At 32.9% G+C, this 16819-nt stretch overlaps 1 long non-coding RNA gene across 1 annotated transcript; it reads right to left on the bottom strand.

The window, feature by feature from the left end:
- Nucleotides 1–6158: 6158 nt before the first annotated feature.
- On the bottom strand, nt 6159–15690 carry LOC138710076 (uncharacterized). The gene is made up of 4 exons (XR_011335049.1): nt 15661–15690; nt 13850–13916; nt 8757–8851; nt 6159–6238 (listed from the first exon to the last, which is right to left on the bottom strand). It is a non-coding gene; the product is annotated as an uncharacterized lncRNA (long non-coding RNA).
- Nucleotides 15691–16819: the final 1129 nt, after the last annotated feature.

Consider the following 16819-nt stretch of genomic DNA (forward strand, 5'->3'; position numbering starts at 1 on the left):
ACTTCTGCAGCCCTTCTTACAAGTAATCCGATGGTAGCATTAGCTCATTTATTAAAAGAAGTGGACATCTCTTATTTTTTCCGAAACCTTCATTATACCGGGTGGTTTGTTTAAGTTGATAATGAAAAAGATCTATAATAGGATGCGTTTTAGAAAGAAATGTTTTAAATGAAAGTTGACTTCAGAAAGGAAAATAAATTGCATATTTCTTTGTTGTAGTTGGAGGACGTGTTTATATTTTGCGATGTTATTGCGAAATAATCAGTACATAACCTTTTCCAATAACAGCCAATTTGAGTACGAACAATAGGTGACAATCGTGTCAGTGATACCAATATTCTCCCAGAACCACAGAGATCATAATGTTTAATATCAAGTTTATACTAACTCTAAAAGAGAATTCATAATCTATTAAAGTGAAAAAGGTTTATATCGGCGGCTTTGTATTAAGTGAGTTTAGCATTAAAAATTCATAGATTTATAGCATTGTGTTTGTAATATATGTAGTTTATAAGTTGCGGTTGTATGTATTACAGTAATTGAGATGATGTACTGTAGATCCAGCGTATGAAGTGTAGCAAATGAAAATTATAGACTATGTAATCTATATAATGCATATAACATTATAATGTACAGCTGTCAAAAAAAAAGTGACCGCACTCGTGAACAGCGAATATATTCTAAATGCACTTCGGGTCATGGTGATGTTACAACATGCATGCACTTGTCGATGCGCACTTGAAATAGTTTCGGAACTATGGTGTTTAAGCATGGCATCTGCTTCTTATAGAGCAGCGGTAGAGTGCTTGCTTGATGATTCGAAGTTTATGAGTTCAAGCCTTGTTGAAGCTATCATTTAATTTTATTATCGTTAGTTAGCGATATAAATAATATTCAAGTTATCATTTGTATTTTGTTATCGTCCTTTAGCGATATAACTAATAAGCCAGTTACCATTTATATTCTGTTATGGTTTTTTTAGCGATATAAATAACATAAATTTTATGTTAGTTTTGGATCAATACAGCTGCATAATATTAGTGTTAGTTTTTTCTTCTTATATTATTACATTATGCTAACCTCTAAGAAAACAAAATGAAAAGGATTGGCGAGGATATGGACCTGAGACGTTGACATCTAGATTCAGACATTCTTTCGACTGAGATATGGAATTTACATGGTACTGATGTAATGCAACCCATTTTCAGATACACTAGAATTTAACGTTCTTTTAGTTTATATTTTGAATATATAATAATGATAATATATAATAATACGTTTATGACAACAATACAGTATTTATTGTTGTCGTAGCAGCTGCAGCAGTAGTGGTATTTTGTAATTATAACCAATGCAATGTGTAAGAACGTATTGTGTGGCTACAGTTCATTGCAGGTGTTTCGACAACAAATTAAGCCTCTGAAGTCGAGATTATGAACTAGGCCTATATATTTTTTAACTCTGTGGAATTGACGTCTGCAAATGATATAGTTATTAATGACGGTATAACATATATTTATATTATTATTTTCAAATAGAAAAATGTGTATTTTTATCATAGTGAATGCTTTGCCATTATTTTAAGACCTAGGTAGAGGCTAAGACCTTTCTAGAAAATCAAGACGTTATTTCTACCTGCGACTTTGACTGATATGGCTCCACAAAGACGTGCAAGAAAAGGAAGAAATTGTAATACAGTCTGTGATTCGCGTTGGTTTTTCGGCAGCCAAGGCAGATAGGTGTTCCCACGTTTCAGAGAGAACAGCTCAGAGATGGGTTCAAAAATCATCAACGTTCGGTAATTTTTGGCCCAAAAGCTGGGAGTGGTAGAAGGAAAATATCAACACCACAATAGGACGCCAGACTATTGGCAGAGATTGAAAGGAATGCCTTTCATACCGCTGCTACTTAAAGGCAGTTATTAATTTCCCTGTCCACGACCAGAGTTTGAGAAATCGTTTAATGGCCGCCGATTTGAGAGCTCAACGTGCCATTCCTAGGATAGTTCATAAGGAGGAGCATATAAATAATAGCATTTAGTCTTTGCAGCGGGAAACGATGATCGGGATTGGAAAAGGGTAATCTTGAGTTAATATTACAGAGCAAAATAAGTACATTAATTTTATTCATTAAACGAATTTTGTTTATAAAAGGCAGCAGAATACATATATCGCATTATTGATTTTTTTCTGAGTGTAATATTGCAGCCAACAACATATTTATGCAAATATCTCATTTTCTTTTTTCCCAAAACGTTGGTTGGTTTATTGTTCCGTACCTCCATCCAATTAAAATGAACATCATACAAAGAACGTTCTGCGTCCGATCAACTTCTGTGTCGTGCAAATGATTATTTAACATCATCCGTTTCATATAACACCAGAATAATGTCAATTTAGTGGGAAGGGAATGTATTTACACGTCCTTAATGTGCTATGCCTTAGTAAACGAAGTTCAGAGGTGATAAGCTGTTCAGCGAAGGTGCCATCTAGCCGTTCCTACACTCGCTAAACTGGGGTTCAAAGTGTATAATGTTTAACATGGCTAATCACACACGAGAGAGCTTATTATACAGCGTTCATTGGTAACATTTTGTGTTCTCACGGCCTATAAGTCCTATGTAACATTTATGCACTGTTTATTAGAAGAACCGTAAAACTACACAACGATAAGCTAAGCATAAGGTAAGAAAAGTTTTGTAAATGTAAACCCTGATAACATAATTATATATATATATATATATATATATATATCAGATTGGCCATTCATATGTTATGAAATGGCAACATAAATGAGAACAATCACCACAGCCTTCACCATCGAAAAAGCATTTTTGGTAACGGCCGCTAGATGGAAGTACAGTTGCTCCAAGCAATTCCATAATGGGTTATAAAGTGACTTCTTTTGCAGTCGCTAGATGACTGCATAGCGAAAATGACAAAAGTGGTTTGTTGTGATAGTCTGTTAGGCTAATCAATCTGTTATAGGTATGTAATCAGCAGTGTGACACGATTCCATGTCACTTGATATACAAAAATTGGCATATGGACATTTGACATAGGCCTACTCAATTTTAGCATACTTCATTTTCACCTACTCATGTTTAGCCTACCTAAATTTGTTGTACGGCATTTAGCATACTCAATTTAGCCTATTGCAATTTTTATAAGTAAACACAGATTTATAATATTAATTGATATATTATTAATTTTAGGAGAAAGTTCCATATGGTACCGGGACTCGAACCCGGGTCTCCTGATTGGTATTCGCATATCCATTGGTACTGTGGTACAATTTCCATGGGATATTAATAATAACATTCTTCAGTTTCAGTGTAGCAATTGAGCCATAGTTAGCTTAATTTGGTAAATTGTCCAGTAGGCATATATTAGTTTCTACTAATCTTCACTAATATGGCGTGTGAATTAATACGCACTTCTAGATCCGATTTCCAGTGTCATATGCAGGGAATTTGTATTATAAACAAAGAACGAACAATAATATCGGATGCACATTGGATGCAGGGAGGAGGATAAAGGAATCAATGGAAACATTGCAGCAGAATGTATAGGCGGGTAAATAATATTTCCCTGAATTACCAACAATATAAGCAAAATAACAGAATTCTAGCTTCTTGTGCTTGTGATCATAATTTTAATCTACGAGTAATACACTACTACTGGGCCTGTATTTCGCACCTTATTAAATCATTTTATGTCTATTTGTTGAAGTATACCAAATTTATTTCATTCATTCTATTTCTGTTATTTAAGGTATACCAAATTTATTACATTCATTCTATTTCTGATTGTTAAGGTATTCCAAATTTATTGTATACCACATTTTTATGAATGAAAACGTGGTATGCCAATAAACGTATTCCAAATACATGTCTCACAATTTTCAGTGTGTCAGACGTACGTATCCCAATTTTCGTATGCCAAGTGACTGGAAGTGGTGTCAGACAACTGCACTTTGTACTCATGAAAAAAAAAAAAAATTCCAGCCAGGTAAGGATCACATTATTATACTGAACTGTAGGATGTAGATATGAGTTATTTCTTGACAGATAGGTCTACTGTTGCTTTCCTTGGTATTTTCCACAGCAGACACTAGACATCCTTGATAGTTGGTTTAATGAATAGGCTTTAGAGGGCACACTTTGTCAGTGCACGGAAATGTACTTCACTTCTCGAGTTTTTGTAGCAAGATACAGTTGAGATGCTGACTATTCCAAATATATTGCACCCTTAATTTGATTTCTTATAATTAATGCCCATTCCACTTTGTATGAGAGGCGATATCTCTATGACGTGTGAATAGTTATGTTTCATTAATACGCAGGCGCAAAATATGTCTGTCTCTTCTCTTCGTTTATCATTTCCTTGTGACTGTCTTCATGTGCAGGGCTGTAGTGCATGGAATAAGTTAGAGATTCTCAGCAATCCAGATCGGGGTTGACGAACCTCAATTGGCAATAATAAGCACTGCAGATGTATTGTAGTCCTCCGCTGTGGAGTAACGGTTAGCATGTCTGACCGTATAACGAGAAGACCCGGGTATAAACCTTGGTTGGGACAAGTTACGTGGATGAGGTTTTTTTCGAGGTTTTCCCTCAACCAATTGAAGCGAAATTTCCGTGTTCCTTTCAGCGTTGGACCTCGGATCATAATTACATTGCCACTGTATCAGATTTGCTCCGATGTAGGGCCTTTCTTTTTTAGTAGGTTATTTTACGACGTTTTATCAACATCTTAGGTTATTTAGCGTCTGAATGTGTTGAAGGTGACAATGCCGGTGAAATGAGTCCGAGGTCCAGCACCGAAAGTTACCCAGCATTTGCTCACATTGGGTTGAGGGAAACCCCCGGAAAAAACCTCAACCAGGTAACTTGCCCCGATCGGGAATGGTACCCGTGCCACCTGGTTTCGCGGCCAGACGCGCTGGCCGTTACCCGATGTAGAGTCAGCTGCGAGCTTGAACCCCATGGTTATGTGGTCATTAGTTGCTGGTGGTAGTGCTATGTATAATGTGCTATCTTCTGGGCTCGTGATAGCTCCTGCGATTAGGGTTGAGAGATAGCGGAGATGCCTACGCGGAAAGGTAAAGGATTCTGTAGGTTGCAGGGGAGTTCAGTGACGACCTGCGGGGAAATCTATAGTGCGTGAGGCGTTAGGAAAAGCACAAAATTTCATTGTAGGTAGTACAGTGGGCCCACTCAAACGCCCTACGTGCGATGACTGTTCCTATCCCGAGCCCCTCCCCTCGAGGGGAACTAATAGACATATAACTGTTTGTTATCGTTTTGGTTAGATTGCCTACCATCTCGTATTTTGCTAGGTGTCCCGTATTTTTCCCTAATTTTAAGTCTCTCGGCTCCCGTATTGTTTACTTCTCTTCAAGCATTTTTCTCTCTTATTTTTACATATTGTATAAATATTTATTTCTTAAATTTAATTTGCCATGAATGAAATCATATACGAGTATATGATGAATTTTGTTGTTCAGAGATGCATTAAAAATGTGCAATCTATGTAGAACTACTAATATTTAAAATCATCCGTCCTCAAGTGAGGTTGACCACTGGGATCCGGAATTAACAAACATAAAAGATAAAGGGAAATGAAACGGGCAAAATATGGATTAGATTTGTACATTAAAACATAAAATTACATGTTAATATATAGATGATAGTGTAAAATTTGAAGAGAGGCCTTCAGAATTTCCATTACAATTTTCTGAACCTCATAAAAGGGAATTTTAAAGGATTTAAGAATATTACATGTAAATTTTGCAAGAAACGTATGTCAGTCCTATCAGCGAGCAAATTCAATTAATTTCCAATACTCGTGTAGAAATTTTTTATAACTTGTTAAAATGATTCAAAATATTACGCAAGCAGAATCTATCTCCAGATAGTGACTGCCAAAGTGTAGAATAATCATGTTTTAGTACCTAAGAGAACTAAATAATTTTTTGACTTTTCTATGTGAAATTTGGTCGATTCCTTAGATGCACATATTTTCTTCAAGTAAAGTTGGTAATCGTACCTTTAGGACACTGTATTGCATTGTACTGCTAATATTCTTTCAATTTGGCAAAACGAATGACACATAAATGTGGCATATTGGGATTTGTAGACCGAGTGACAAATAAAACAAGTTATGAATTCTTTATTTAACTGAATCGATTTATTATTCTTACATCAAGACACATTCTAATGGAAATGATGTAGTTCCTGCAACAAAAGAGAAGTAAAATTAAGACAAGAACAGCAATACAAAAAAATTAAATTAGTAAAATACATAGATTTGCATATTACAAGGGCTGTGATTAAATCTAATTACACTAAGAATTTAAGTAAGTATCGTTAAGGTACATATGAGTATCGTAACAATGACATAGTGTTTTACGCATTTATCAAAATGGAACTGATATTACTGTTTATATTTTCTATCTCTGAACTATTATTCAGAAAGCATAGATACATGAGATAAGTTAATATACACTTAAATCAGTAGAAATGATGTTTTGCCGATTACCAAGAAAGATTTCAATATTTAAATGAAAATTATATTATAAATATACTTTTGAGGAGATATAAATACTTATAATTATACGGTATATAATACAATTGCCCTACATGTCTTAAGGCAATTATATCCTCCCTAGTGTTGTATTACATATGTAGATCGGCGTTGATAAGTGTTATAAATGTTGACATATATAAATATTGTACTGAGACGACTTTATTTCGATTTTAGACTATTAGTTGTTCGTTATGCGTAGTAAATGTGTTTAAAAGGCAAGGTGAACTCGCTTAGCTTCGTACTCCGCTCTAATGAACTGTGTATAACTGAAATGTGCGACATTAGAACTTTGAATTCCCCTCAATAATGCTGTGTATCAATACCTGTTAGTAAAAGCTTTTACCTTAGATACTGAGTAATCCGTCCTATTTCTAAATTAATTATGGTATTAATACAAAAATGCAGAAGAAAATGCTGTTGTTATTTTTGAAATTGAGCGCCAGTATGAGTCATTTATTTCAAACCAAGATACACTTAGGTTTTTTTTTAAATATATATTTTAATGTGTAACAATTGTAGATAACATAAATAGCAGATATACTTGAACATTGTACCCGTATGATCAGTTTTTCAGGAGAATTCGCTGCACATAGAGATAGAGATACGTTATTTCGAAAATTAAGTTCTCTTTCTGCATCACTTATGCTGAAAAGTTGACCGGGGTTTATTCTACTTCTGGAAAAGTGCGTCATCCCCATCCGCAAATGAATTTTCATGCCTAAAAATGACTCTAAATGACGTTACCAATAAGTTACACAGACTAATGTAATAATCAATACAGGTGAACCGTAAGTAACGTCACTAATTTTAGGGGGTTATTCCCAGAGATATTTAAGATAAAATAGTTTATTACAATTTTGCTCGTTTTTGCTTTCGTTCCGAGAAAAAAATTGTTTTATATGAAATATTTCATAGCGTGTTTCGAAAAAGCCATTGAGTTATTTCGCAATATGTTGAGCCAATTTATGATAATTTTATTACGAAAAGAAATGAATGAAAGAATTTTAGTTTTGTCCTTTAAATATGCAGTAATTTGATCCGAACAAATCTAAAATTCTACGTGAAGATTAATTTTTGGTCCTACAGAATTTGTTATGATAACAATTGTTATTAGAAGAGAAATATAATGAAAATAATGGCAGTTGGCTCAATATATGTCAACATATATGTCGAACACGGAGTAAGGCCACAAAGGGAAAAACATTAGAGAGGGATTCGATCCAGTCCTATGGATTAAACTTCTGCTTTGCTCAGTAGTTAGAGCGCATGTTACGTAGAACCAAGGACCCAGGTTGGATCCACGGCGCCAGAGCGAATTTTTCTCCTCTAATAAGAAACTTAACATTGTAAAATTCCTTTTCAGAACGAAAATTTACATTTGTTGAGATTAAATTCCTGCACATATAAAGGTCAAAAATAATATTCTTTCAAAAACTTATTATCATAATACTGTGCTTTCTTAAATTGATTGAGGATAGTGTGATATACGAGTAAATCAAAGGCTTTTGCAAAACATGTTATGAAATGTTTCATATAAAATAATTTTTCTCTCTATAAAGTAGCAAAAACGAGCAAAAATATGTTAAAGTGTTTTATTTGGAATGTCTCGAAGAATAACCCCCTGAGATTAAAGAGGTTGAAATGATTGAATTATTTTCGGAGACCGTATAAGCATGAAACGGATTGCTATTGGGTTAAGAGAAACATTTTCCCCAGCCTCTACCCTATTTGCATTGGCTGAATTTGCGAAGTAGGACAAAATTTGAAGTAGATAAAAAATACCGATCGAAATGATCAGAAGTCTTTAATTGTACGTTGAATGAGGGGTAAAAACGAAATAATGAAAAGTATGATCAGTGATGGAAAAAATATTTTACTCTCTAAGAAGAGAAACTAGAAGGCACATAATGTACTATGAAGGCAGGAAGTAATAAGTGAAAGAGACTTGTAAAGGAAGCTGTAGAACGTTAGAGTTCGAAACCAAGATCCAACTATATAAAAATAAGTAGGATAACAACTTGTCTATCTAAGATTACTCGAATTGGAGTATTAGGTCTATAACTTCAATCAATTTCATGATAATACTAAAAATATTCTGCATTTGTCTTTTATGTCTCGAAAATCACACTTTTCGTTCACACGCTATCAAAGATGAATGAATCATACCTGAAAATCTTGAAACAGCTCTACAAAACCAGAACTCATTTCGCTATCGCTCGGGCAATGTCGGGATCCTCGTCCTGTGCTGTCACCATAACGCTCTGTAAAAACATAAAGATACTTGTTAAATATTTACCAGTGGACATGAAATATTTTATGAAGACCAAACACATCTCCTCATACGATCCACACGATTGAATTATTCACTCGAATAACGATGTAACCAACAGTTTTGTTGAATATGAATTAAATTGGAATTACATTATGTCAGCCCTACTGCATGCAATGGGAAATCTTGTTTTTGCCTAAATGAACAGTTGACAACGTTACAGATATTCTAAAATTAATACTGTTTATTAGAACGACGTTATGATTTTTACAATTTTTATAATTTATTTACTCTCCTGTATAATTTACATTTGTTGCTTATAACGTTGTTGGGATGAATGCTTCATTTCGAAAAAAAATGCTTCCAAGCCCATATTTACACATGGGTCATATGGGCTCAGATACAGGGCTGCAAATTTGTAGGGGCGGCGAAATTGTTAGGAAAGAAAAATATCTAGCTGAAAATAAATTTTCGATATTTTCCTACTTCGCAGATACCTGTTTAGATATTGGTATTATGTAAAGTAGCTATTACACACTACTTTTCTTTTTCCAGTTTGACTGGCAAATGTCTAAGATTTGCATAAGCAAATGTGCTTAGCACTACTTAAATACGGGGATGAGTGTGTCACTGTTCACATTTTATGTTGTTTAATTATGATTCAAGTTACATGAAAATAATTTTATTTGCCTGGAAATGAGTTAGGCAAATAAATACACAGAATTCGTGTTGACTTCTTTTTCAACTCAATGCAAAGCAGTTCAGTGTATTGTAATTTAATATGTGTATGTATGTGATGTGTATGTGTGCATGCATGTATGTATGTATGTATGTATGTATGTATGTATGTATGTATGTATGTATGTATGTATGTATGTATGTATGTATGTATGTATGTATGTATGTATGTATGTATGTATGTATGTATGTATGTATGTATGTAACAAAGGAAATCAATAAAATACTAGTAGGACGAATACTAATTTTTTCAAATTCCTCGGATCTCTCGAATTCTTGGTATGAGAGTAATTTGTGGAAGATTCTGCCAGATGGCGTATCTGAATCTCATATATGGCAATGGCTTCAGATTGCTAAAATTAGCGTTTTGCAGAGATATTTGTGTACAGTGGATTCTCTTTTTATATGTAAGAATACAACATTTTTTAATTTTTGGAGATATGTGGTTTTGGCAATACATTTGCTATGAAACAGCTTTTTTAAGTTTGGAAATTGAAATTAAATTAAAATCAATATTAATATTTATGTAAATTACATATCATTAAACACGATACGATTTTGTAATGGGTTTTAAACTTATCCATACCATATGAGATGACGTTTCCAGTTAAAATATTTGTGTCTTATACGTATAACGTCTATTGCATTTTTGCAAGATTTGGTTAAGACTGATATAGATTATTTTGAGGTTGCAGCAATATATAATTTTGTGTTCACCACATAAACATATAATGCTACATAGACCTGATGACGACCACACAATGGTCGAAAACGTTTGAGGAAGCTTGATTAAACAAAAATAATGGTTTTTAGACCATTAATAAAATTAGATAAGTTCATAGACTGAAGTTATTCATTATTTCACTTATTGTACAATTATTCATTAAAATGGATCAGGAAAAGATAAAGGAATTGGTTGGGTCACTGGCTGAGAAGAAACTGCCTACTGAAGGATGCAGAAGTAATTGTAAGCGGGAGAAGAGTTCGGTGTAAAAGAAGATGATAGATACGGTAAGATATTTCGATCATATGCGGAGACTAAGAGGAGGACAGAAAGTAGGAAAGATTGGAGAATGTTGGGTTTGTAGTTAGAGACTTGTCCTTGGGCAGAAAACTATGAATGAATAAGAAATCAAATATTGCAATTACAAGAACAGAACTGTCCAGAGCTAGATTTGAAGCCACGAATAGTTAACATAATTTGTTAGTTGTTTCAGATCTTGGCAAATGTTACATAAGCTAAAATTTGTGAACTTAAACTTGTTATTATTAAGCTGTGTGATATATAATACCAAAATATTATGTGTAATATGTATCTTGTCACTTACATATCTTCATCTAAACATCTTACTCTGTGGAAATTAATATTCTTCCAAGCTCTTAGCAATGCTTATGTCATTAGTAATAGTAAAACTTGTTACCTTATGTGAAGTTTTGTGACAATAAATTGTCAATAACACATTTTTGTCACTCAGAGAATTTATTTGATCTCACTGTTTGTGATGTATCATCTGCATTGAGCAAGAATCTTTCAGATAATTTGGTCTGAACTTAATATTGATTTTATGTTTGGATTTGTAATTTTTTGGATGTATTAGGAAAGTCTTTCACCTAAAAAATTAGGTTATTTTATTAAATTATCCAAAATTATAACTGCTGTTTCGGACGAAAATAAACGCTGAAAGGAATAAGCACAAGTCAAGCTTCACAGGTATGGAGATATCAAGGAAAGATGTGGGAAAAATATAAAAGTGGGACGAAGTGAATTATCAGAATACATGTAAAAACTCTGAAATTTGAGATACTCCAATATGCAGTAATCATTTACCAGAGGTGCTAATTATAGATTGAAAAGAAGATCATGAGTATCGAGAAGATTGTAGCTCTTAGTGAAGAGATATGACATAATAGTCAGTTGTATGAATGAAAGACTATTGAAATTAGAACCACTCCCGTGTTTGAAGATCTCTATGAACGAAGGAAAAAGTAATGGTTAATATTAGTATTATGTTAACTTCTGTTTCTATAGTGTGGGAGTGAAATATCCCTTTAGATTTTCAGAGCGAATAGATTATGTTGTATGTAACAACTAAATTTTACAATCAGAAATAATTACTAAATTACTATAATTTGGTTTAAGAGACCATTTCTTGTCATCTAATGATTCATTTATTTTTAAGATTCAGTTAATGAAGTTATTTGTCAAAATGCTCTCAAAAATGTTTTCAGAGCGAATGATGTATGTAACAAAAAAGTGTAACACCATAAAGATGGAAGGTCCGCAGTTGTCTCAGAAAGGAAGTCCCCCCCCCCCGCCGAAATGATTAACATCATAACTATTCCTAGTAGGATTATGAATTTTGTCTATATTAATAGAAAATCTTATAATGAATTTATCTTATAATAATTTATCCCTCTGGTGTATTTCGATAGCGTGGACGTTTTTCACGTGAATTAATTTAAGGACTACTAATTTGAAGTTACTGATCGATGCGACCAGTTCGCAACACTGTAGTCAGAAAGGGAGATTGAAGGTATTTCGCTAAGACAGACAGACCTGAATTCGTTGACCTCTTACAGGAGTAAAAAGCATTGTGTTAGCGGTGATGTTGCCAGACCATTGAAATTTCATCTCAATATTCCAATAAAAATAATAATAATAATAATAATAATAATAATAATAATAATAATAATACCTTGAATTCAATCAGAAAACGCTTTGTAGGTTTTCTTTTTAATTAAGAGTGCCCTACTGTCCGTTTCAATCTGCTGGATTGTTTCACTTTCACTTGTATATTCATCTCTAGCAAGGGAAAAGCAACGTTTCGGACATGTTAAAATTTGTGGTGGGACGAATCATACAATTTATAATATTATTTTATATTATATATCACTGCCACCGTGTGTAAGTCCAATTGTAATCTTAATAAATAAATAAATAAATAAATAAATAAATAAATAAATAAATAAATAAATAAATAAATAAATAAATAAATAAATAAATAAATACGTGCATGCATACATACATGCATGCATGCATGCATGCATGCATACATACATACATACATACATAGCAATTTTCGCATTCCACAAATCTGTCGCATTCTTGACAGAATAATAATAATAATAATAATAATAATAATAATAATAATAATAATAATAATCATAATCATAATCATAATAATAATAATTTTACTTTATTATATTATTATGATTACTATTTGCGCAGAGGGAGAAAGAGAAAGAGGTGAAAGTATGATCATGATAATGAAGAATTTGAAGATGATGAATAGGAAGATGAAGACTACGTAGGGATAAAGCATGACAATGAGAAGTGGAGACAAAAATAGTCTGGATAACGCCGAGCACATATTGATAGCGTGTACAAGTGACAAGCTGCGCTGACATGAGTAGAACTATTGCAGTTCAATTATTAGATAAAGATAACTTAAGTAATGAGCGGGACGCTCGGTTTGTATACCTCGGCATGAGTTGATTCTGTTGCTAGAAACTTCGAGAATTACAGACAGTTTGTTTCGAGAATTTTCGATTTTCTGATCTAGCCTATAGAAAGTACCTGAAGATTCCGCTAGATGTCATACAGACAACATTTTCACACTCACGGCCGACGTAAGTTGATACTGGTGATCAGAAATTGCTACAATCGCCGTTTTTTTAGTGGAATCTTCTATTGGACGCCAATGGAGTTAAGACTAATATCTCCAAAGCGTTAATTATTGTTTTTTATATTACGATTAGAAAGATTCGAGTTTTCGAATCTCGAATCCTTTTCAATGGCTTTTCTTATTTTCTTCTATGTTGGAAATTAAGATTCTTTTAGTGTGAATTTCATATTCTAGGTTTCACAATAATTGAAATATAGTAGATACCGCCCAAATATTTATATGATGTAGAATTTTCTTGAAATATAATTATCTATTCTGTTATAAATCTTAGGCCATTTTTTAAACTATTCGTCTATTTAGAAAATGTATATTTTATTTCGGTTTTGATTACAAATTTGATATATGTGTTAGGTGAAGGTGAATTGATTTTATTGATGTAATCTAGGATGTGTAAGAGATTCTACTGTATACTAATGCTTGAATTTGTGTCACAGTTTCATATGGTGTACACAGTGAACCGAAAATACTAAAAATAGCTATTACCATTGGCAACATTTTCATACATTTCAGAAGTCGTCACGTACAGAGGGTGAAATTCATGTGTAAAGAAAATCATTGTATCTTACCTGAATGGCGAGAACAGCCGCAGCAATTGTGAACACAACGAGAGTTCGAATCATTTTGCTGTAGAACCTGCAATACAAAATTCATGTTCAGTGTATTATTTTTACTTTGTACTTAGTAATACACGGTACAGAATTATAAATGTAAGGAAATATGTAAAATTGAGCAGGAAGAAACAATGCATATTACATACCTATGGTAGAACTGAACGAAATACACTTATAATGCTACATGTTCGAAATAAACATATTTTCTCATAAATTGTTACTATATAGAACAAACCCAGGAAGTGAAAACATTTACATGGGGGGCGAAAATAATAAATGAGCGGTTATTTAAACGTACGAGTAGAAAGAATAGATGTGAATTCGAGAATGTTTTTCTACGTAGTACAGGTTTAAGCGTTAATTATTTTGGTATGTGGGCTCAGACAACTGTGAAAAATGACAAATTCACGTCGCATAGACTTTCGTATCGGACACCATTGTACTATGACGTTCTGTACTGATATAATCAATGACGTCTGGTTGTCATAATATTTGTCTTAAGTGAACGAATTTATAATTGTGAACTATAACGTTTTGATTATAACACATCTTATATGAAATTATTTATTTCGAGAAAAAATGAAATAAGAAAGAAAGGGATTTTTCATTGAAATATTCAAGAACTTGTGTCAGTAAATAAAATTCTACCACGGTAGTCTTCCGTCTAGGTTACCCGGATTGGATCCCGGGCAAAGTTGTTATGGACAAAGTAGAAGTTGCAGACGGGTTTATTCGGAGCATCTCTGCTTCTCTTTATCATTGCACTAACACGAGTGGGCAGAAATTATTACATTACTATGTTAGGCATTTCGGTTATGGATAGAGATAACTTTGTCATTGAGTGACTTTGAAATTTCGCTGAATTATATTTGAAATGATGTACATTTCTTTTATGTTTTTTACTGAAAAATTGTTATAAGTACGTAGATAAATCAATTGGTGTTGAATGAATATGGGATTATTTGTAGGCCTATTCACTTAAAATTTAATGTAGTATTCCCAAAGAAAATAGCAGGAGTGAAATCAGGTGACCTGGCTGGCCATATATCGTTACTGATAATTCTCTCGCCGAAGATCCTTTTCAATTCTTAAAAGCCTATCTACGGTATGAACAGGTACTGAGTCCTGCTAAAACCGGGCGGACTGTTACCAGTGATGTATACATAAATCAAATTTCGTAACTGAGAATAAAAGAACTCAGCACCTACTCGCATGGAAGATAGGTTCTTAGAAGAATTGGAAAAGTGTCTTAGATGAGTGAATTATTAGTAACATTGCGTGCAAGCCAAAACTAATTGTTTCAGATTTATTGTCATTTAAAGAAAGTTGACTGCTATCTGTTATCGGTTTTTATTATCCCCTGTTAATCAAAATTCAGTGTGGAAAATTTAAGCCATTGGAATTATTTTCACATCATAAGAATGTCACTTTAGCTTTATGAGACATAGCTGTTCATTGGAAGTTTACGTTCAGACAAAAGTCGCAAAATTTTTACATTCTGAATATAATAACACATAATTAATAGCAGAAACAAAGTATTATATTAGCCACTAAGGAAATAGGATAAGAAGTTGAAGTTAGTAAAAGAAATAAGTCCTCAAATCTAAAAGTCCTGGAACTACATGTAAACAGGGTAGGTATTACTGGGAAAATGAGATTTGTAGGCATATTTAGAGTTGAGAATATTCTAGAACTTAAAATATAATGTTAGAATTAATCAAAATTAGGTATAATATAACCATATAATTTACAAGAAGAGCTCTTACCTGAACTTGTTGGAAGCCTGGTACTGGTATGGCTACACTGTCGGACGGCGACTTATATACAGGAATCGGTAGGAAAGTCCTGAGGACAAGAATGAAACATGTTGTGCCGACAGCTGAAGAAATGCGTTGCGTTGCTTTTGATTGACACTCCACTTACAGGAAATATTGTACAGAGTTTCAAAAAACCATCATTCTTTTAGAATGATAAAATTTACTATATACATGTGACTGAATGCGGATATCTACTCTGTCTTGGTACTGGAAACAGATACGAATTGACTTATCCATATATCCTCTTGACACTGAGACTGACATCATTGCTCGGTTGTGGCTGTACTTTAATAGTTTCTTAATGATCTAATGGAGAACTCTATAATATGAAATAATATCAATTACATATACGAGTATAATTGATACACTTTTTCACTGCCTTGGATGTAAAGCATTTCTTCATTTTGTTATTAATATGAAATAAAAGTGATTTACAATTATAAGAAAAAAAGCAGCACAATATTCAACATTTTAAAAGATTAATGTAATAATTGGGATATTTTATAAAACTGTGGGATACAGTTTTATGATTGCAAGGTATGAGCATTAAAAGTTATAAAAGCATAAATCAAGCTGCAAAACTGAGACTAAGAATAAATACTAATAGGAGAATTAATATTGAAAAAAAGAAATAACAAGAGATATGCGACGATGGTGCTCATCACTTATTCTCTATAATTCATATATTGACGAAATTGGCAGAAGTTAGTAATTAAAATTGAATTCACATTTTATAATAAATAACACTTATCTAAATATGATGATATTTTCAGATGATGACACTATTATATGGTTCAGAAAATGTACACATCGTGCACTGCTTAAATTATATCGGATAGCCTGTGACAATAATCTGAAGATCTCGGCAACGAAAACGAAGATGTTCTTACAAACATATATTGAAGAAAAGGAAATGTAATAAATAGTGAGAGCACTGGATAAGTTAACATTTTTTATTATTTTGTTGTATTATACCATATAACGGAACATCTGCTATGGAAACAAAACTTCATAAATTTCAATTACTCTTGAGAACTATTAAAATAATCGTTTAAAGTTGCCTAATGTGGTGATACACCTAATTCCGTGATATATTTTTCCACTGAAT

The sequence above is a fragment of the Periplaneta americana genome, chromosome 12 (assembly GCF_040183065.1).
Source record: "Periplaneta americana isolate PAMFEO1 chromosome 12, P.americana_PAMFEO1_priV1, whole genome shotgun sequence".
Classification (NCBI taxonomy): domain Eukaryota; kingdom Metazoa; phylum Arthropoda; class Insecta; order Blattodea; family Blattidae; genus Periplaneta; species Periplaneta americana.